Source organism: Somniosus microcephalus, chromosome 18 (genome assembly GCF_052327205.1).
Source record: "Somniosus microcephalus isolate GS21.2 chromosome 18, FLI_Smic_1.0, whole genome shotgun sequence".
Lineage (NCBI taxonomy): Eukaryota > Metazoa > Chordata > Chondrichthyes > Squaliformes > Somniosidae > Somniosus > Somniosus microcephalus.
In genome coordinates, this window is record NC_141004.1 from 12,189,774 (window position 1) to 12,212,892 (window position 23,119).

The following is a 23,119-nucleotide window of genomic DNA, read 5'->3' on the forward strand; positions in this document are numbered from 1 at the left end:
GGGAAGACGTGTCCCCTACATTGGCATGGGTTGCCGCGGCTGAGGGTTCCCCTGATGGGCCGCCTTCCTCTTGCTCCTCCTCCTCCTCTTCTGAGGGGCTGTCACTGGCAACTTCAGGGACCTCCTCCTCACCATCTGAAAGCAGGAAGGCACAAGAGTAGCTTTAGAGCGAGGAGAGGGCATCAGCGAGGGATGCATGAGTGGTGGCATTCAGCGCATTGGTCGGACAGTGGCAAAGGATGTAGATCTGATGCGCAAGTGGGACGAGAGAGGTCCAAAAGGTGATGTCCTTACCATTGGTGCCCAGAACAGGGTCGGCATCTCCAGATGCAATGGGGCCAATCACCCGGGCACCCATGATGCGCTCCACGTGATGTTGCAGCTCGGTGAGCGGCTGGATCTGGGGTCTGCCTCCCCCGGTCGTAGTCCGGCTCCTTTTATTATTGGCCAGCTTGGCCTGCAAAAGAAAGGACGGCCTCTAAGTACAGTGTGTAGCCCTGATCTTGTGTGCACTGCCTCCCATGGTCGAATAGCCTGGCCAGTGTGTAGCCCTGATCTTGTGTGCACTGCCTCCCATGGTCGAATAGCCTGGCCAGTGTGTTAAGTGCACAATGTGCAATTGATGTTCATGCCAGCCCCATAGCTGCTAATCTTCTCTGTATCGTGCATGAGGGCTGGCCATTAGGGCTTTCAGGTCCCTTTGCCCATAATGTGAGGTGCACATGCAAGGATGAGGAGGACACTGGAAAGGGTACTCACCCTGACAATCCTGGCGAGGTCATTTAGCTTTTTGCGGCATTGGACACCGCTCCTGGGGACCTCGCTGTTGGATGACACCTTGGTGGAGACATGCCTCCAGGCTCTCCGGTAGACGCGGGCCGGCGGCTTCCTGCCATTGTCCGGAAACAAAATATGGCGCCTCTTCTCCACAGCACCAACCAGCACCCTCAGATCAAGCTCTGAGAAGCGCTGCGATCGTTCACGGGCCTTCTCCATGGTTTCAGGCGCTATTTGGGTCCAGCAGCAGTGTTCAGGCCTAGCTGCAGGGCTCCACTATCCAGGGCGTGGCAGCAGACCAAGTCGACCCTTCCCCCTTAAGAGCTGGCCGGCGCCAGGGTGTCTGCTGTCAATCAAGAAATGGCCGCACCTGCGCTGCACCTGGCCTCGGCGCTCTCGCTCAGCACCTCCAGCTTAGCGCCTAAAGAGAGGCGTGCATCGCCAGTTTTAGCGCTCGAGCAAACTCTTAGGGCGAAGCTAATGAATATCGGAGAAGTGGCCTCGAATTTGCGCCAGGCGCAAACTTTAGCGGCCGCCCGACTTTACCGCCCCAAAAGTGGCTGTAATGAATTTCTAGGCCCAAGTTTCTACAGAGATGCAAGAAAGCAGACAAGATCCCGAAAGGACTACAGATCATGAACCCACTCAAGTCGACCTACAACACGGACTACGCTGAGAGACTGCCGTCGTACCTCTCGCACACTCCTCAACCATCTCGTACACCAGCTCTACAGCAGACGCCGCAACCTCGAAACCAAGAGAGTCCATGTTCTCAGCCTGTGCTCAGGACACAGCAGACCAGCTACGAGACACCGCCAAACAGACGAGGCAATGGAACTACGCTGCCTACATGCACACCAAGAACAGGAAGCTTGAGAAACTCTGCATCACCACCAGCAACCAAGCCTCCCCCGGTACCACGGTTGAAACCACAGGGAAGTTCATCATCAACTTGTCCGACTGCACCCTTCAACCAGATGAAATTGAAGTCCTCAGCCGAAGGCTCAATTGCTGCCCCACCAAAATGGACCCCATCGGTCTCGCGGCAGACACAGAGGAATTCATCAGGAGAATGAGGCTCCGGGAATTCTTCCACAAATCCCAAGATGTCAGCAGTGAACCCAATGAGACAATCAATGATCCGGAACAGCAGACAGAGGGATCCGCAGTGCAGCAACTGAAGAAAGAGTCAAACTGGACCCCTCCAGAGGGTCGCTGCCCTAAGCTTGATATGTATACTCAAGCTGTAAGGAGATGCATCAACACCAGATTCATCAGCCGCACTCACAAGACAGTGAGCACAACGCAACACCATCCACGCTCTCAAGACCAACCGCAACATCATCAAACCAGCAGACAAAGGAGGAGCCATCGTCACAGAACAGAACGGACTATTGCAAAGAAGCATACCGACAACCAGGAACATTACAGTTACCCACAGATCCAACCAAAGAACACACCCGCCAACTCAACAGACTTATCAAGACCTTCGATCCAGACCTTCAAAGCATCCTACGCGCTCTCATCCCACATACTCCCCGCATGGGAGACTTCTACTGCCTCCCAAAGATACACAAAGCCAACACACCCGGACATCCTATTGTATCAGGCAACGGAACCCTGTGTGAGAACTTCTCTGGATAAGTCGAGGGCATCCTGAAACCCATCCTACAGGGAACCCCCAGCTTCTGTCGCGACACTACAGCCTTCTTACAGAAACTCAGCACCCACGGATCAGTTGAACCAAGAACACTCCTTGCCATGATGTACGCCTCGGCACTCTACAAGAGTATCCCCCACGATGACAGCATCGCTGCGACAGCCTCAGTACTCAACACCAACAGCCAATCTCCAGATGCCATCCTATAACTCTTCCGCTTCATCCTTGACCACAATGTCTTCACCTTCGACAACCAGTTCTTTACCCAAACACACGGAACAGCCATGGGGACCAAATTTGCACCCCAATACGCCAACATCTCCATGCACAAGTTCGAGCAAGACTTCTTCACTGCACAGGACCTCCAACCAACGCTATACACCAGATACATAGACGACACTTTCTTCCTATGGACCCACGGCGAAGAATGAAAAGACTACACGATAACATCAACAAGTTCCATCCCACCATCAAACTCACAATAGACTATTCCTCAGAATCGGTTTCATTCTTGGACACACGAATCTCCATCAAAGACGGACACCTCAGCACTTCACTCTACCGCAAGCCCACGGACAACCTCACGATGCTCCACTTCTCCAGCTTCCACCCAAACCACATTAAAGAAGCCATCCCCTATGGACAAGCCCTGCGAATACACAGGATCTGCTCAGACGAGGAGGATCGCGATGGACACCTACAGACGCTGAAAGACGCCCTCGTAAGAACGGGATATGATGCTCGACTCGTCGATCGACAGTTCCGACGGGCCACAGCGAAAAATCGCATAGACCTCCTCAGAAGACAAACACGGGACACATCCAGCAGCGTACCCTTCGTCGTCCAGTACTTCCCCAGAGTGGAGAAACTATGCCATGTTCTTCGCCGCCTTCAACATGTCATCGATGACGACGAGCACCTCGCCAAGGCCAGCCCCACGCCTCCACTACTCGCCTTCAAACAGCCGCCTAACCTCAAACAGACCATCGTTCGCAGCAAATTACCCAGCTTTCAGGAGAACAGCGACCACGACACCACACAACCCTGCCACGGCAACCTCTGCAAGACATGCCAGATCATCAACACAGATACCATCATCACACGTGAGGACACCACCCACCAGGTACATGGTACACACTCATGTGACTCGGCCAACATTGTCGACCTCATACGTTGCAGGAAAGGATGCCCCGGAGCATGGTACATCGGCGAGACCATGCAGACACTGCGACAACGGACACCGTACAACAATCGCCAGGCAGGGGTGTTCCCTCCCAGTCGGGGAAATTCAGCCTCCGATCTTCGGGTAAGCATTCTCCAAGGCGGCCTTTGAGACACACGACAATGCAAAATCATCGAGCAGAAACTGATAGCCAAGTTCCGCACCCATGAGGACGGCCTCAACCGGGATCTTGAGTTCATGGCACGCTACTTGTAACCCCACCTGACATAGAGTCATCCAGATGCAGCCGGACCTGTGATTGCCAGCAAAAAAATTCTCTATTATTTTTGTTTGTTTTTTGTTTTTCATACAGACCCCAGTGTGATAAAAATAATAACTTCCGGGAAGTTATGTCATCACTTCCTGTGAACTATGAACTATGAACTGTGTACATACCTCACTTCCTGTTGGACTGGTATAAATACTGGTCTGTTCAGTATTGTAAGAGGCTTCTACCAGAGGCATGGTAAAGACCTCTCTTGTATATAGTGTGTTTATAAGTTACTTAAAGCTTACTTTAAAGTTACTTGATGGTAAGTCTCCTTTTTCTTACATCAATTTAAGTAACTTAATATTTACACTGACAAATACTAGACCTTCAGACAAACTCAGAAGTTAAGGATCCAGGGAACCACCCATCATGGAGAAAATCCTTAGACCTATTCGTCTGGACTTGGACCCGAATACACCAGCAGCTGGCAGGGTATGGAAGCATTGGTATCGTACTTTTGAGAATTTTCTGGATGAATGTAAAGCGGATGCTCCTGCTAAATTGAAGATACTTGTCAATTATGTGACCCCAAAAGTGTTCGAATATGTTGATGAATGGGATAATTACGAAGAGGTGATTCAGGCACTTAAGAAACTGTATGCGAAGACCCCAAATGAGGTCTATGCTAGACATCTACTGGCCACAGCCCGACAAGGGCCAGGGGAATCAATTGACGAATTCCTGCAAGAACGTCGCAGGCTCAGCGTAGATTGTAACTTTCAGGCAGCCTCAGCTGAGCTGTACCGCCAAGAAATGATTCGTGATGCTTTCATCTGCGGGATTGCCTCTCCATTTATACGCCAGCGTCTACTAGAAAGTAAAACACTTGAGCTACAAAAAGCTTTTGACCTAGCTTGTTCACTGGATTTGGCAAAGAGAAATGCAGACCTCTATCAGCTGCCCAGATCTCGATCTGCTGCTGTAGCTGCAACCAGACAATTCAAGCGGTCTCAGGTGAACCCTATCATGGGGGAATCTAATTCTGATAATTCTGATGAAGAGGAGGAGGACGACCCCACTTTAGCAGCCTCTTGGCAATCTAGGAAGGAATGCTTCTTTTGTGGAGATGCTTTTCACCCTAGGAAAACCTGCCCTGCTCGCAATGCAATCTGCAGTTATTGCGGGAAAAAAGGACACTTTGCTAAAGTTTGCCTATCAAGGGCCTCTACGAGGGCCAATCCAGCTAAGGCCTACCGAGCTGCCCCAATTAGGGCCTATCAAGATGCTCCAGCTAGAACCTATCAAGCTTCCTCTCGAGCTCTCTCCCGAAGAAGCACACCGAGAGTTTTAGCCACTCTCTGTGCAACGACACCAATTACAGCTGCTTGCCCACTGAACCTGTCTCATGCAGCCACAAAAATTTCAATTAAAGGGCATACCTTAGATGCCTTAAATTGACTCAGGAAGTACTGATAGTTTCATTAAGGAACAGATTGTTGCGAAATTGAAACTACATGTCTTCCCATCGGACCAGGCAATTGCGATGGCCCAGTCATCACTTAATACCAGAATCTCCGGGTTTGTGTTGTTGATATGACACTTCATGGTCGTATGTATCGCTCCACCCGACTTTCGGTGCTCAAGGACTTGTGTAGTGATCTCCTCTTAGGGCTGGACTTCCAAAAACAGCATAAGAAACTCACCATTGAGTTTGGTGGATCCAAACCCAGACTTACTATTTCTAATATACCGTCTAAATTACCATTTTGTGCATTATCAGCAGCTTCACTTGATGAACCCTCATTATTTGCCAGTATTCCGCCTCAATGCAAACCGATAATAACGAAATCGCGGCGCTTTAATCAGGAAGACCAATCTTATATTGCGGCTGAAATCTCTCGACTTCTAGCAGAGGATATCATTGAACCATGTTCGTCGCCCTGGCGGGCTCAAGTCGTCATTGTCAAGAACCCTCTAAAACCTCACAAACAGCGACTATGCATCGATTATTCGCAAACCATCAATCAATATACCGACTTGGACGCCTACCCATTGCCACGCATTGATGATATGGTTAATAAACTGGCCGAATACAAAGTGTTCTCAACTTACGATTTAAAAAGTGCCTATCATCAGTTACCCTTGAAGGTCTCAGATAAGCAGTACACCGCCTTTGAGGCTAATGGACGGCTGTACCAATTTCGTCACCTCCCATTCGGGGTTACTAATGGAGTGGCTGTCTTTCAACGGGCAATGGATGGCCTGGTTAAGCAGGAAAACCTAAGGGACATTTTTCCCCATCTTGATAACATTACCATTGCAGGTCACGATCAACAGGAACACGACTCCAACCTCCAAAAATTTCGGGATGCCCTCCATCGCCGTAATTTGACCCTGAATGAATCCAAATCTGTTGAGTCGCAACCGACCATCAACATCCTTGGCTACTGCGTAGGCAATGGTATCATTAAGCCAGACCCAGAAAGACTTCGCCCGCTCCAAGAGCTCCCGTCACCTAAGAATCCGGCTTCTTTACGTCGGGCTCTCGGTCTGTTTGCATACTACGCTAAATGGATTCCTCATTTTTCGGACAAAATCCAACCCTTGCTGCATGCTAGATCATTTCCACTGGGAACAGCGGCTGTTGCAGCCTTTAACCTTCTCAAAAAACAGTTGGAGAAAGCGGCTCTTCACTCCATTGATGAGAATCTCCCTTTCGTGGTTGAATGTGATGCCTCGGAGGTGGCGATCTCTGCTACTCTGAATCAGGAAGGTCGTCCTGTAGCATTTATGTCCAGGACCTTACAAGGTGCCGAGCTACATTATCCTCCGGTTGAGAAAGAAGCCACAGCCATCATAGAGGCAGTACGGAAGTGGAACCATTTTCTAGCTCGCCAGCACTTTACATTGATCATGGACCAACGATCAGTCGCCTTCATGCTCGATAATCGAAAACGAACCAAAATTAAGAATAAAATACAACTTTGGAGGATGGAACTGGCCTCTTTTGGTTATACCATTCTCTATCGGCCTGGCAAGGAGAATGTGGCCCCGGACACCCTCACACGGGCATTCTGCTCCACTATGTCATCCTCCACTCTCATGGATGTCCACAATGGTTTGTGTCATCCTGGCGTTACACGCATGTTACATTTCGTACGATCACGGAATCTCCCTTTTTCCACTGGAGATGTAAAGAAAATATGCTCAGAATGCCGGCTTTGTGCGGAATTAAAACCTCAGTTCTTCCGCCCCTCAGATGGTATACTCATACATGCAACCCAACCGATGCAACGACTTAGCATCGATTTTAAGGGCCCAGTGCCCTCTTCAACTCGGAACACATATTTGCTCACCATGATCGACGAATATTCACGTTTTCCGTTTGCCTTCCCCTGCTCCAATATGCTGGCGTCCACAGTAATCTGCTGCCTTGAGCAGGTATTTTCTCTCTGTGGCATGCCGGCTTATATTCACTCAGATCGGGGTCCATCCTTTATGTCAAGGGAACTCAAGGACTACCTCTCAGAACGGGGAATTGCTACAAGCAAAACAACTCCATACCATCCCATCGGAAATGGGCAGGTAGAGAGGTATAACGGTATCATCTGGAATTCCGTACGTCTCGCTTTAAGATCTCGGGGCCTACCAGACCAGCAATGGGAAACAGTGCTTCCAGATGCATTGCACTCTATACGGTCCCTGCTTTCTACAGCCACAAATACTACACCTCATGAGCGGTTCTTTGGATTCCAGCGTCGCTCATCTCATGGGACATCTCTCCAGTCATGGCTAACTACTCCTGGACCTGTATTACTCCGAAGATACGTTCGGACGTCTAAAAATGACCCTCTTGTAGACGAGGTCGAACTAGCCGATGCCAACCCCACCTATGCAAACATACGATATTCCGACGGCCGAGAATCTACCGTATCATTACGGGATCTGGCTCCCTGCCCACTGGGACATCGGGTGATGGCATTTCACCAGGAAACTCTTGGGACCTATCGGGTACCCCTCTCCAGGATCCTGATCGGACACCAACTAGCTTGGTGCCAGTAGAACCCCGTGCTCAAGGTTGCGACCCTCCCAGTACCGCGCATGAAAGTACTGATCCGCCACAGACCAGTCTGCACCTCCCTCTGAACAGAGGCAGTCCGACTTTGAACCTATTGGGGCTCGTACTCGAAGCCATGATCTCCCCGACCCTTCACAGGGCAATCCAGGCCACACAGACTCTGACCAATGGCCAACCGCATGTAAGCGGACCAGCGACCCTCTACGACGGGAATCCAAACGGGTGCGACTCTTCCTTGTTCGGCGGCTGCGGACCAAAAGGTAGACCACAGCCTCCTAATCCTGCAGGAGGGAAGAATGTGATAAAAATAATAACTTCCGAGAAGTTATGTCATCACTTCCTGTGAACTGTGAACTATGAACTGTGTACATACCTCACTTCCTGTTGGACTGGTATAAATACTGGTCTGTTCAGTATTGTAAGAGGCTTCTACCAGAGGCATGGTAAAGACCTCTTGTATATAGTGTGTTTATAAGTTACTTAAAGCTTACTTTAAAGTTACTTGATGGTAAGTCTCCTTTTTCTTACATCACCCAGCATCTGCAACATTTGACCCCTTGTGACCCCACCTCATTGTTCTTTGATGTAATGTTTTCCTGACTGACCTGTTTGGACACCATGCACTGCTGTGATTATCTCTCTGCTAAGGCATGATAAAGGGCAGTTAGAAAGATTACCTGTAATCATCTGGCAGTGTTCTGACTATATATGCTGTGCCTATATGCATCTCTTCCCTTCACCTGATGAAGGAGCAGCGCGCCGAAAGCTTGTAATATCATATAAAGCTGTTGGACTATAACCTGGTGTTGTGTGACTTCTCGCATTTCTCTTGTAATTGATGCGCGGTGAAGAATTTACAAAACAAAATGGGAAACTGTTCAACCTCCATCGCCTCCAGTCCAGATCCAAGGTCGTCCCATCCTCTGTCGTTGAATTACAGTATGCAGACAATGCTTGCGTCTGCGCTCACTCGGAGGTCGAACTCCAAACCATCGGCAACACCTTCACCGAAGCGTACGAGAGTATGAGCCTTACACTAAACATCCGTAAGACAAAGGTCCTCTACCAACCTGCCCGTCACACAGTACTGCCCCCCGATTATCAAAATCCATGACAAAGCCTTGGACAATGTGGACCACTTTCCATACCTCGAGAGCCTACTGTCAACAAGGGCAGACGTCGATGAAGTCCAACACCGCCTTTAATGTGCCAGTGCAGCCTTCGGTTGCCTGAGGAAGAGTGTTTGAAGACCAGGACCTCAAACCCGGCACTAAGCTCATGGTCTACAGTGCAGCAGTGATACCCGCCCTGCTGTATGCCTCAAAGAGATGGACAGTGTACAGCAGGCACCTCAAAGCACTGGAGAGGTACCACCAACTCTGCCTTTGCAAGATCCTGCAAATCCATTGGCAGGGTAGGCACACCGATGTCAGTGTTCTCACTCAAGCCAACATCCCCAGCATCGAAGCTTTGACCACGCTCGATCAGCTCCGATGGACGGGTCACATTATCCGCATGCCTGATACGAGACTCCCACAACAACCGCTCTACTCAGAGCTCCAACACGGCAAGAGAGCCCCAGATGGGCAGAGGAAACACTTCAAGGACACCCTCAAAGCTTCCTTGGAAAAAGTGCAACATCCCCACTGACACCCGAGAATCCCTTGGTCCCAAGACCGAACAAAGTGGAGGAGAAGCATCTGGGAAGGCGCCGAACACAGAGGGCTGGATTTTGCTACGGGGGCGGGTTGGGGTCGTGTTCCCCACACGAATCCTGAACGATGTGGGAAATTGATGCAATTTTGATTTTATAGCCCAATTGATTCCCCACGTGTGGGAACTCCTAGCCGGAGAGCTTTTCAGGTGGGAAGCTCGCCTCCGATGACATCATCACTGCTGCTTCATTTAAGGGCTTCCACAAGCCTTGCTCACTTCAGCAGACTGCCAAGCTTCTGGCCCTGGCAGCTGCTGCTACCATCATCAATCATGGCGACACATCGGAGTAAGGCATCCCCCAGATTGGACGAGGCAGCCCTCCAGGCATTGGTGGAGGGAGCGACAGAGAGCAGGGAGGTGCTATTCCCCTCCTCGGGGAGGAAGAAGCCACCCCAGCAAACCAAGGCTGTGTGGCTGAGGGTGGCAGAGCAGGTGAACGCCAGCTCGAATACCAGCAGAACATGGATCCAGTGTCGGAAACGCTTCCATGACCTTCTGCGCACTGGAAAAGTGAGTATGATGTTCCCATCCCTCTTAATCTGATCCCCATTGCCTTTCCTCACCAGCTCTCAGCTTTACCAATCTCTTCCTCCACATCCCACTTGACACTGACATCCATGCACCCTTTCACACTCCCTATCACTGTCATGCTATGAAAACAACTTACATCACATAGGGAGGGCCCTTGGTCTTGCCATCTCACTCCATCTTTCTCTCCTAAGCATCTATGCCATAGATTCTCTACACTCACTCCTTCATTCTCGCTCAAACTCCACTTGTCTCCCCCATTGCAGGAAAAGAGAGCTCACAGCCGAAGAGAGCAAGCCAGGACAGGGGGAGGGGCAGCCTCCTTAGCCCAGCTGACCCCATGGGAGGAGGCGATCCTGGAGATCGTTGGCATCCAGGACGACACAAGTGGGGGACGGAGAGACCGGTGCAGCAGAGCAAGCTGGTGACAGAAGAGTTTTCCAACTCTCTCAATTGCATTGCATGACTCGCTGATAATGACTTGGAAGCTCTAGCAGATGGACCTCTGATCATCTGCAATAAGCACTGTGCAGGTAACCCTGGCCTCTCATCTCTGACACTTTCCTTTACTCCCCCACAGGACCATCGCAAGCTCCCGTCTCCAGGACGCAGGAGGAGGTTCAGCCTCAGCATCCAGACTCCTCAGAGGAAGCTGCAACCTCTGAGGGTGCAACGTCAGCAGAAGGCAGTGCACCCAGCGTCAGCGCAGACACTCACACCTCGGTAGGACCTTCGGGACATAGAGTAGTGTTGTCACCTGGTGTATCACAGCTCACAAGTGAGCCTCAGATGGTGGAGACAGGGACAGCAGTGGAGAGTCCTAGTCGGAGGGCGCAGCACTCTCCCAGCTCGGCTCAGCTGCATGTCGACCCTCTGCCTCTGGGTCCATCCACAGTATCAGCGGTGATGGCACTCCAGGAAAATATGCAGGAGTCTCTGGCAGGTTTTGTCTCCAGGGTTGCTGCGAGTGTGGAGCGAATGGAGGAGTCCGTCGCTAACATGAGCAGAGCCTTTGTGGAGTCATTGGCGCATCAACGCATTACCACGGAAAGGATAGCAACCTCCGTGGAAAGGCTGGCTACGGCCATGGAGGAGATAAGTCGCGCGAGTGTTGAAAACATGGGGAGTGTTCAGACTAGACTGACATCTCTGGAGGAGCGATGGGCAGCTATTGAACAGAGAAACCAGACCTTCATGGCAGTCCCTCTGAGAAGGACTGCCAGTCCGGACACGGGTCCCCATGGCTCCCCTGATGTGCAGCAAGGTGCTCTCTCGCCACTTGCAAGCGCTGAGGGGGACCTGACCCATGAGAGGGATGATGGTGGCAGAGAACAAGGAGGTGGGGGCTCCTCTCCAAGCGCTCAAACTTCCATGCCACTGACAAGTCCTCGGTCAGAGCCCCACCTGAGTCAGCACCCAAGTGAGATCGGCGTCTCAACCCCTGCACAGCCGCAGGAGCAGCAGACTGTTGCCGAGCCCTTACAGGCTCGCAACCCCAGAGGACGCCCGCCAAAGGTGTCCAGACAGGAGCAGCAAGGAAGTGAGCAAGGGGCCTCCACATCTGCTGATGCCACTGGGGAACCACTACGTAGGAGCACGCGTAAGAGAAAGAAACTGCACAAATAGTCACAAGGGTAGTCACTTGGGTGGAATTTAATGTGTTATGGTTGAAAGCCATCAGAATAATGGTAATAAATCATCTGTTGGCTACTGCTGTAGTTGTGGCGTGTGTCATTTCGCGAATGGGACTTTCACTTTGAGGTCAGTATGGTGGTCGCATCGCTAGAAGTCAGCTGGTTCCTGGCTATTGTCAGTGCTCAGGTAAAAGGATGCGAGGCAATAGTCCCTCATGGGCGAGGCTCAGCAAATCTGCCCAATATGAGCGCGTTCCTTGCATGCCGGCCACCAATGTTCTCGCGCACTGCTGCCGCTGGTTGATGAGCCTCTGCAAGATGTTCGTCTTCGCTCTCCTCCTCCCCCTCCTCATCTGAGGAGGATATGTCAGGAGCCACTTGGTCCTCGGCCATCTGCAAGCCACGACTCTGTGCCATGTTGTGAAGCACACAGCAAACCACAACGATTCTGGAGACCCTGGCTGCTGAGTATTGCAGGGCTCCACCTGATCTATCCAGGCATCTGAAGCGCATCTTCAGCAGACCAATGGTCTGCTCGATCATGGCTCTGGTGGAAAGGTGGCTGGAGTTGTAGTTCTCCTCAGCTGCGTTAGCTGGCCTCCTCAGCGGCGTCAATAGCCACATCCTCAAGGGATAGCCCTTGTCTCCAAGTAGCCATCCGTTAAGTTGGTGTGGCGGACTGAATAGCGGAGGCACAGTAGGCTGGCGCAGTATGAAGGAGTCATGGCAACTGCCAGGGTACTTGGCACAAACATGCAAAATTTCCTTCTTGTGGTCACACACCAGCTGAACATTGAGGGAGTGGAAGCCCTTGCGGTTGACAAAAATACCAGGATTGCGATAGGGAGCCTTAAGGGCCACATGTGTGCAATCAACGATGCCCTGCACCCTTGGAAAGCCTGCAAGATTAGCAAATCCAACCGCTCTCGCCATGACACTTGCTCGATCCTTGGTGAAATGGATGTGATTGTGCGTGATTGGCAAAGAGGGCATCGGTTACCCGCTTGATGCAGGTGTGTGCGGCCGCCTGGGAGATGCCGCTGATGTCTGCCGCTGATCCCTGGAATGAGCCTGAGGCAAAAAAGTTGAGTGCGATGGTGACTTTGACGGCCACTGATAAGGGGTGTCCAGCTGCTCCTCTGGGCTCCAGGTCTTGCTGCAGCATTGCGCAGATGTCAGCCACTATCTCTCGCGAAAGTCGGAGCCGCCTTTGGCACTGCTGCTCAGACATGTTGAGGTAGCTGACCCTGCGTCTGTAGACCCTGTTTGGGGGGTATCTCCTGCGCCGATGGCCTTCCATGCGTTGGCCCCTTCTGGCCTGTGCATCCTCAGGTGGGGCAGCAGCAGCTTGGCGCAACTGTTGTTGCTGCTGCTGTTGGGCGGCCTCATGTAATATCCAGAAGGGCAGGACAAAAATGGCTCCCATGCTTCTGGTAGATGCCTCAGTTGAGGAAGCGCTCAGTGAAGGTGGCGAAAGGGGTTTCCCAGGAGGTCACACTGGAGATGGTTGTCAGGCTGAAAACTTCCAGAGCTGTGGGTATGCCTTCTGAAAGATCCCCCAGACCTGAGAGAGCAAAGTTATGCCACCTGCAATTAAAGCCTGTTCAAATCTGCCATTTAATGGTTGAGCTGCAGCTGCTACTCCGCAAGCCAGTTGTGCTCCCGCCACGTTTCAGATGTGTGTTTCCCACCAGGCGTGTTTCACGTGGGAAAACGATTAAACTTGCAACTGGTTAGGAAATTGGGATTATAGAGCCAATTGAGGGCTTGTTAAGGGCCTTAAGGGCCTATCCCGCCTCCTGGAGGCGGGACGGAGTCGGGACCAGCAGACACGAATTTAGGAAAATTGCGTGGAGGCGGGATGGAGGCGGGTTTGTGCCCGCACGCCAGTTTTGCGATTTTTATCCCCCACACGCCTCCAATCCCGCCTCCCCGGCCCTAGCAAAATCCAGCCCAGAGTCTCTTCGCCGGGAGCAAGCGGAAGCCAAGCGCAGGCAGCGCAATTTGATATAATTTTCGTTTAACACTGCAGTGGGAATATATTTATTTCTTCTTGATCATGTAAGGTTGGTAATGAAACCAAATAGAAGTAGTAGAGGCAGTCCATGGATGGCTCAGTGACTTATCCAGCTAGTACCTAAGCCACAAGGCCAGAAAAAAAAAGTGTCAAGTTTAATCTCTGATCTCAATTAGGGACCATAATTAGTAAACGTGCCAAGAGCTAAAAGGAGGACAAGTTTGGCTATGCTTTTTACTGCAGCTCACTGTCCAATGATCTCTTGCTGGGGAAATAAAAAGCATGTACAATGAGGAAAAGCTATAATGCACCCTGCAGTTAAATAGCCTACAGCCACTCATCATCAAGGTTCATAAATTAAGAACGAACTTGCATTTCTGTAGCGCTTTATGGCCTCAGGATATGCTTTACAGCCAATGAAGTACTTTTGAAATCTAGGCCGCGATTTCCCGAACCTGGATGGGTCAGTGGCGGGCGAGGTCAGTGCCTTCATCCTGCTGCAAGCAAAGATTTTTCCGTAATGGGGCTTGTTCAGCCCGTCCTGTGCGTTACCCAGGCCAATTAAAAAGGAGCTAGGGGGAGTGTTTGCTAGTGCTGTTGGGGAGAGTTTAAACTAAAATGGCAGGGGGTTGGGAACCTGTGCAGGGAGAGAGGAAAGGGAAGCAAGGATAGAAACAAAGGACAGGAAGGAGAAAAGCAAAAGTGGAAGGCAGATAAATCAAGGTTATAAATCAAACCGGGCCACAGTAAATAATAATTCTAAAAGGACTAAGTGTTAAAAAATCAAGCCTGAAGGCTTTAAAGGGCTAGAAATTCGGTATAGCCGCGTTTGGGGCACTAGCCCTGGCGATGCGCAAAGTTTAGCGCCAGGTGCACTTTCGCGCCACCTAGCATGATATTGGGTCGTTGCGCCCCTGAAGGTGATTGCGGCGCTAAATCAGGCGCTGCACGAGACTCCCAAAGCGCTAACCCGGCGGCGCAACCCAATTTCGTGGCGGCGGGGCGCAGCGCAGGTTCTGTCAATAATCACTTACCCAGAGACACACTGGCGCCGGACAGCTGAAAGGGGCAGGTCAATTAGGATCACCAGACACCGCACTTCGTGGCAGGCCTTAAATTCGGCGCTAACTTACCCGAGGCACTCCAGCCTGTCAAGACATGGAGAGGGTGAGGCAGAGGGTGGAGCACTTCACAGATCTGGCACTGGAAGCTTTGGTTGGCGCTGTGGAGCGCCGGCGTGATATTCTGTACCCTGAGGATGGGAGGAGGGCTCCACATGCTGATTACCGGCGAGCTTGGAGGGATGTGTCCACCAGAGTGACCTGCAGAAGCGTGGTGCCCAGGAGTGCAGTTCAATGCAGGAAGAAGTTCAACGACTTCACTCGGGTTGTCAGGGTGAGTGCCTTTTCCACGATCATCATCATCCCTCCATCTGCACCTGACTTTATGGCTAGAGGGTGCCCGAACCCCCAAAGGCCATCTGTCAGCCAGCACCCATGGCCCTTTCAGGAAACACACACGCATATGCTGCTCAGTGCATGATGCAAAGGCTATTCAACCATGGGGGGCAGGTGATGTCTGCTCAGGTTGGCAGACAGGAAGCAAAGAGTTGGAATAAACAGGTCTTTTTCTGAGTAGCAGGCAGTGACTAGTAGGGTACCACAGGAATTGATGCTAGGACCCCAGCTATTCACAAAATAAAAAAAATTATATTAAAAAAATAAATGATCTAGGCGAGGGAACTAGATGTAATATCTCAAAGTCTGCAGATGACACAAAGCTGGGTGGGCATGTGTGCTGTGAGGAGGATGCAGAGAAACTCCAGTATGATTTGGACAAGTTGGGTGATTAAACTGCATTTGCCATGCATCAGCCCAATGTGGATAAATGCGAGTTATCCACTTCGGTGGGAAGAACAGGAAGGCAGATTATCTGAACGGCAATAGATTGGGAAAAGGGGAAGTGCAACAAGACCTGGGTGTCTGTGCACCAGACGCTGAAGCTAAGCATGCAGGTGCAGCAGGCAGTATGTTGGTCTTCATAGCGAGAGGATTAGAGTACAGGAGCAAGGATGTCTTGCTCTAGTTGTACAGGGCCTTGGTGAGACCACATCTTGAGTATTGTGTGCAGTTTTGGTCACCTTATCTGAGGAAGTATGTTCTTGCCATGGAGAGAGTGCAGCGAAGATTCACCAGACTGATACCTGGGATGGCAGGAATGACGTATGAGGAGAGATTGAGTCGATTAAGCTTATATTCGCTAGAGTTTAGAAGAATGAGAGGGGATCTCATTGAAACTTACAAAATTCTAACAGGACTAGACAGACTGGATGCAAGAAGGATGTTCCCGATGGCAGGGGAGTCCAGAACCAGGGGTCACAGTCTAAGGATAAGGGTAAGAAGTCACACAACACCAGGTTATAGTCCAACAGCTTTATTTGAAATCACAAGCTTTCAGAGCGCTGCTCCTTCGTCAGGTGAAGTGGAGAGATGCATAAAAACACAGCTTATATAGTCAGAGAATAATGTCAGATGTTTACAGGTCATCAGGAGAATGAGGCTCCGGGAATTCTTCCACAAATCCCAAGATGTCAGCAGTGAACCCAATGAGACAATCAATGATCCAGACCAGCAGACACAGGGATCCGCAGTGCAGCAACCGAAGTCGTCAAATTGGACCCCTCCGGAGGGTCGCTGCCCGAAGCTTGACATGTATGCTCAAGCTGTCAGGAGATGCATCAACGCCAGATTCATCAGCCGCACTCACAAGACAGTCCAGAATGTCAGCCGAGCACAACGCAACACCATCCACGCTCTCAAGACCAACAGCAACATTGTCATCAAACCAGTAGACAAAGGAGGAGCCATCGTCATACAGAACAGAACGGACGATTGCAAAGAAGCATACCGACAACTGGACAACCAGGAACACTACAGACAGTTACCCGCAGATCCGACCAAAGAATACACCCGCCAACTCAACAGACTGATCAAGACCTTCGATCCAGACCTTCAAAGCATCCTACGCACTCTCATCCCACGTACTCCCCGCGTGGGAGACTTCTACTGCCTCCCAAAGATACACAAAGCCAACACACCCAGACGTCCTATCATATCAGGCAATGGAACCCTGTGTGAGAACCTCTCTGGATACGTCGAGGGCATCCTGAAACCCATCGTACAGGGAACCCCCAGCTTTTGTCGTGACACTACAGACTTCTTACAGAAACTCAGCACCCACGGACCAGTTGAACCAGGGACATTCCTCGCCATGATGGACGTCTCGGCACTCTACACCAGTATCCCCCACGATGACTGCATCGCTGCGACAGCCTCGGTACTCAACACCAACAACAGCCAATCTCCAGATGCCATCCTACAACTCATCCGCTTCATCCTTGACCACAATGTCTTCACCTTCGACAACCAGTTCTTTACCCAAACACACGGAACAGCCATGGGGACCAAATTTGCACCCCAATACACCAACATCTTCATGCACAAGTTCGAGCAAGACTTCTTCGCTGCACAGGACCTCCAACCAACGCTATACACCAGATACATAGACGACATTTTCTTCCTATGGACCCGTGGCAAAGAATCACTGAAAAGACTACACGATAACATCAACAAGTTCCATCCCACCATCAAACTCACCATGGACTACTCCTCAGAATCGGTTTCATTCTTGGACACACGAATCTCCATCAAAGACGGACACCTCAGCACTTCACTACCGCAAGCCCACGGACAACCTCACGATGCTCCAGTTCTCCAGCTTCCACCCAAACCACGTTAAAGAAGCCATCCCCTATGGACAAGCACTGCGAATACACAGGATCTGCTCAGACGAGGAGGAACATGATGGACACCTACAGACGCTGAAAGACGCCCTCGTAAGAACGGGATATGACGCTCGACTTGTCGATCGACAGTTCAGACGGGCCACAGCGAAAAATCGCATAGACCTCCTCAGAAGACAAACACGGGACACAACCAACAGAGTACCCTTCGTCGTCCAGTACTTCCCCAGAGCGGAGAAACTACACCATGTTCTTCGCCGCCTTCAACATGTCATCGATGGTGACGAACACCTCGCTAAGGCCATCCCCATGCCTCCACTACTCGCCTTCAAACAGCCGCCTAACCTCAAACAGACCATCGTTCGCAGCAAATTACCCAGCTTTCAGGAGAACAGCGACCACACCACCACAGCAACCTCTGCAAGACATGCCAGATCATCAACACAGATACCATCATCACACGTGAGGACACCACCCACCAGGTACATGGTACATACTCATGTGACTCGGCCAACGTTGTCTACCTCATACATTGCAAGAAAGGATGCCCTGGAGCATGGTACATTGGCGAGACCATGCCGACAATGGATGAACGGATACCGTGCGACAATCGCCAGGCAGGAGTGTTCCCTCCCAGTCGGGGAACACTTCAGCAGTCAAGGACATTCAGCCTCCGATCTTTGGGTAAACATTCTCCAAGGCGGCCTTCGAGACACACGACAACGCAAAATCGTCGAGCAGAAACTGATAGCCAAGTTCCGCACCCATGAGGACGGCCTCAACCGAGATCTTGGGTTCATGCCACGCTACATGTAACCCCACCTGACGCAGGGTCATCCAGACTCGAGTCGTCGTTGGCTTGTTCTCTCCACACAGATGCGGCCAGACCTGCTGTGATTTCCAGCAAAAAAAATTGTGTGTCTGTTTTTTTGTTTTTTTTATACAGACCCCAGCATCTGCAACATTTGACCCCACCGCCTTGTTCTTTGATGTAATGTTTTCCTGACTGACCTGTTTGGACACCATTTACACCTTTGATTGCTGTGATTATCTCTCTGCTGAGGTGTGATAAATGGCAGTTAGAAAGATTACCTGTAAATATCTGACATTATTTTCTGACTATATAAGCTGTGTTTTTATGCATCTCTCCACTTCACCTGATGAAGGAGCAGCGCTCCGAAAGCTTGTGCTTTCAAATAAAGCTGTTGGACTATAACCTGGTGTTGTGTGATTTCTTACATTTGTCCACCCCAGTCCAACTCCGGCATCTCCACACTAAGGATAAGGGGTAAGCCATTTAGGACAAAGATGAGGAGAAATTTCTTCACCCAGAGAGTGGTGAACCTGTGGAATTCTCTACCACAGAAGGCAGTTGAGGCCAATTCAATAAATATATTCAAGAAGGAGTTGGATATATTTCTTAATAAGGCTAAAGGGATCAAGGGATATGGGGAGAAAGCAGGGACAGGGTATCAGCCATGATCTCATTAAATGGCGGAGCAGGCTCAAGGGGCCGAATGGCCTACTCCTGCTCCTATCTATGTCAGCACCGACAAGTTTGGTGCAGGTGTATTCAAAGGGGCCATGGCCCCATTTGATCTCACTTCTGATTGACAGTTTATTTTGTGTGCAAGATGACTTCAGAGGCAGAGAGCTGCTCCTCGCTTCTGCGACAACTCCCTCCATGTGCTTGTGGAGGGAGTCAGAGCACATATGGGAGGTTCTTCTTCCTTGCCAATGGGTTGAAGAGACCGCTCCAGGGAGACCAAGGCAGCCTGGCTGCAGGTAGCAGCGATGACGACCAGTAGGTCTGTGGTGATGCAGACCTGGGTGCAGTGCCGCAAGTGCTTCAAATGTTCTAAGATCGGGAAAACTGAGTATAAAGCTACAGTTCTTCATGTCGCTCTGCCTCTGATCACATCCCCATCACTCTGCCTTCCTAACCTGCTGTCAAAAAAAAATCGAATTACCCCACCCGACCCGTCACTGAACATGCTTGCTAGCACCCCAGAAAATTCCTTCTGTAGTTACTGTTGTCATGTAGGGGAAAGTTGGATAGAAGTTCCACAACAGGAATGAGCTGAATGACCAGATAATGGGGGAGAAATTCGGTTGGTTGCGCCAGCGATTAGCACCTAGAGGCCAAGTGGGGAGTTAGCCAATTTTTGCCCGTGCGCAGTAAACCCAGCGCCTCTTGCTATATTGAGTGGGTTTTAGCGTCGGCGCTAAATCTTAGCACCCGCTCGCGGGCGCAGGCAGATCATGACGTCATTTCAGTGTGCAATGCCTTTTTGGCGACCTGGACCGGAAATTGAGTGGCGCCCACCTCCGTTCCGCCTGGCGCTAATCGTGACAGCTTGCTGGAACGTTCCCAAGTCCTTCTTGGGCTAGGGGGGCGCTATTTAAAGGGGACTGCACCAGTACAAAAGCGGCAGCCATTTTGGGTGGGCATCTTGCTGGTTGTTGGAGAGAGTTGCTGACCTTCAGTGGGAGAGCGTACTTTTCATTGAGCCAGCGGTGCCTTTGAACCTTCAGCCCTGTCCACAACAGTTTGCTGGTGAGATATCACTGCGTCTTACTTCTTTCACGTTATAATGGGAGCTGCTTTGGAGGGGAACGTCCTGCTGGCTGAACATATGGCAAGGGCACAGAGGCGGAGGGAGAGGGGGCCGGGAATGGCCAGAAGGAGGAGGGGCAATGGACGTCGCCAAATGCGACCGTACGCTGCCAGGGTTTTCAGGCAGCAGGTGTCATACATTGCCATGTCGGAGGAGCAGTGTATGCGAAGGCTCCGATTCAGAAAGGATGTGGTGACTGAGCTGTGCCACCTGCTTGCTGAAGATCTGCAGCCGCGGTTACGGTGCAGGACCTCTGTCGGTGGCCGTCAAAGTCACTGTTGCCCTAAACTTTTGCGCCAGCGGCTCGTTTCAGGCAGCAACTGGGGACATTGCAAATATTTCTCAATTTGCGATGCATTGCTGCATCCGGCAAGTTACAGCTGCCCTATATAGGAGGTGGGAATTAATCACCTTCCCTTTGACCCTGGAGAAGCAGGGGGAGCGCGCACAGGGCTTCGCGGCTATAGCGGACTTCCCCATGGTGCAGGGCGCCATTCATTGCACACACGTGGCTTTGCGGGCGCCATTACAGAATCCCGAAGAGTTCCACAACCGCAAGGGGTTCCACTCCCTCAATGTGCAGCTGGTCTGTGACCACCGGCAGATGATCATCGCGGTCAACGCCCAATTCCCTGGCAGCAGCCACGACGCGTTCATCCTGTGGCAGACCTCAGTGGCTGATCTTTGAGGCCCCAGCTCACCCACTCAGCTGGCTTCTTGGCAACAAGGGCTATCCTCTCTGCCCATGGCTCATGACCCCGCTCCGTTTGCCCAGCACCCCGGCAGAAGAGCATTACAACACCAGCCATCAGGCGACCAGGAACATTGTGGAGCACAGAGTGTGCTCAAGCAGCAGTTCCGTTGTCTCGACCATTCGGGGGGCGCCCTGCAGTACTCGCCGGAGCAAGTGTCGCGCATCGTCGTGGTCTGCTGCATACTCCACAACCTGGCCATCCGACGCACCCAGCCAATGTCAGCCGACCTTGAAGGTCCAGCAGAGCAGGCGGACGAGGAGGAGGAAGAGGAGGAGGGGTCCAGAAACTGGAAGGGCCGTCTGTCAGAGGCTCATAAGGACTCGGTTCTAGGCCCCTCTGACAGAATGCTGGGTGTAATTGGAACAGTGCCCTCTGGTTCACCCAAAGCCTATGAAGGCCACCATGCTTGTAAATAGTCTAGAGTTCCAGTGTAAATAAAACCTTTTCTTTATTTTCCAGAAAGTGCTTCCTTCCAGCATGATAAAGCAATGGCAACAGAAAGCATAACTAACGAACACATCTGTCTGGCAAACCCATGACACTACCCAAAACATGACTAACATTCACAGGTGTAGACGGCCTTGAATTCTATGAATGAGACGTCTCAACAGCTCCCTCTACTCTTTACTCCTTGATGGAGATCTACTTCTCTTATGAGATCGGCCCCTTCCCTCCCTGCACCTCCTCCGTAATTGGACCCCAGTGGCTGCGTCAAGGCTGGGGGACACCTGCTGAGTGTCCGAAAGCGCAGAAGTCCCTGAGGGACAGACTGGACGACCTCTGGGCTTGGAGGGCCTGGATGCTGACTCCTCCAACTGTGCATGGTTGGAAGCAGTCTGTCCTGCAGGTGGTGGCAGCTGCAGTGGAGACGTGCCAGCAGTGGCATCAGGAATGCTTACATCCTGAGAGCGGACACCTGCTCCGTGGTCGGCCGACACACTGGCACTCTAACGGGGCAGCACCGCAGCATGCGCCACAATCGGCTGGCCCACAGATTGATGGCCGGCTGTAGTGCTGCAAGGGCCCCGGGTAATCCTGCCTGATCTAGCTAGGGTGGCAGCAGTCAGTGTTCGCGTGGCCTCAATCTGCGTGTGCAGGAGGCCAGCAAGTGACTGCGTGGCAGCACTGAGCACTTGTGTGGCAGGTGCCAGTGCTTCGGAGAAGCCCTGGCCAGCCCTTTCCACTGCTTTGGAGAAGGCCGGGACAGCCCTTTCCACTGCTTCGGTCAAGCCCTGGACAGACTTTTCCAGGGCTGGCCCGAAGCCCTGAACAGTCCTTTCCATTGCTGCCCCGAAGCCCTGGACAGTCCTTTCCATTGCTGCCCCGAAGCCCTAGACAGTCCTTTCCATTGCTGCCCCAAAGTCCTGCACACTCTTTGCCAGTGTGTTGATGGAGTCAGGCATCCTCCCTACTGCAGCCATCAGCTCAGTGTGCCTGAGCCGAGCCTGGGCGCTCATTTCTGAAAGGCTACGCACCTCCTCTACACTCTGTGCAGCAGTCATCGTGGCCTGCCTCGCCCTCCGGGGAGACGGCCCCCCCGAGCTTCCCTACCCCCCTCGCGTTGCTGCAGCCCGCTGGTTCCTCATCAGAAACAACCCCCCCCCCACTCCAGGGAACTACTATCCCCAGTCTCCAGATGGGCTGGCTCCAGAGGCTGGCACAGATGTTCCGGCTTCCTCCTGCTCGTCGCCTCCGGAGGCAGTGGCACTGGCAGCTTGAGGGCCCGGCTCCCGAGCTGGTGATGCAGCATCTGAAAGCAGGGAGGTTGAAGAGTGGCTTTAACGAAAGGACAGGGTGGCAGCAAGGGATGCAAGATTGCTGCAATGCTATGACATGGGTCCAGAGTGAAAAAGCATGCTGGTGGGGGGGAACAAGTGGAAGGAGACAGCTCAAAAAGGTGAGGACCTTACCATCGCTGTGCACAATGGGGTTGGCAGCTCCAGTGGTGACAGGACCAATCATACGGCCTCCAACAATCTGGTGGACTCTGAGATCCGTGAGAGTCTGGAGTGGAGGACGTCCTCCTCTGGTGCGAAGCTGCTCCTTGCGGTTCCTCGCCAGCTTGGCCTGCAGGAGAAAGGACAGGAAGTGATGAAACATG

At 51.7% G+C, this 23,119-nt stretch overlaps 1 pseudogene; it reads left to right on the top strand.

Moving 5' to 3' along the window:
- The first annotated feature begins 1,627 nt into the window (after window positions 1-1,627).
- Window positions 1,628-23,119, top strand: part of LOC147105025 (uncharacterized) — a 170,433-nt pseudogene continuing 148,941 nt past the window's right edge.